Raw genomic sequence first — 480 nt, forward strand, 5'->3', positions numbered from 1 at the left:
ATTAGCCCTCACTTAATAACTTAGAAAAAAGAGGAAGAATGACTCTCATGTGGAGTGTGCTTTAAATCCTGTGTCTCTTCTCAAATTTGTGCTGTTGTTTTTGCTGTTAAGTAACACTCCAACAGTTTCTTTTCGTAATTCAAATTCTGTTCCACAACTCTATCTTTTTCCATTGTTATGCCAGCAACAAAATCACCAATTCTAATATCATTGTTTCCGCTTGATTGGTGCCAAGTGTACTATCTTGATTTCCGATCCCCTTGTCTTTGCTAATGATTAGTGCTCTAATTCTATCATTTTCTTTTCTTTTTCACCAAGTTGGAACTAATATAATCTAAGCCATTATTTTGATCACATTATTGTTGCTTCGTCAGAATGAATTATCTAACAGCTCTTCTCATGAACTTAAGTCATACCTGTAACCTGTTACACTTAACACACACATTAAATCACAAAATAATTTGGGCTATATTCTTAATC

Source organism: Arachis ipaensis, chromosome B01 (assembly GCF_000816755.2).
Source record: "Arachis ipaensis cultivar K30076 chromosome B01, Araip1.1, whole genome shotgun sequence".
Lineage (NCBI taxonomy): Eukaryota > Viridiplantae > Streptophyta > Magnoliopsida > Fabales > Fabaceae > Arachis > Arachis ipaensis.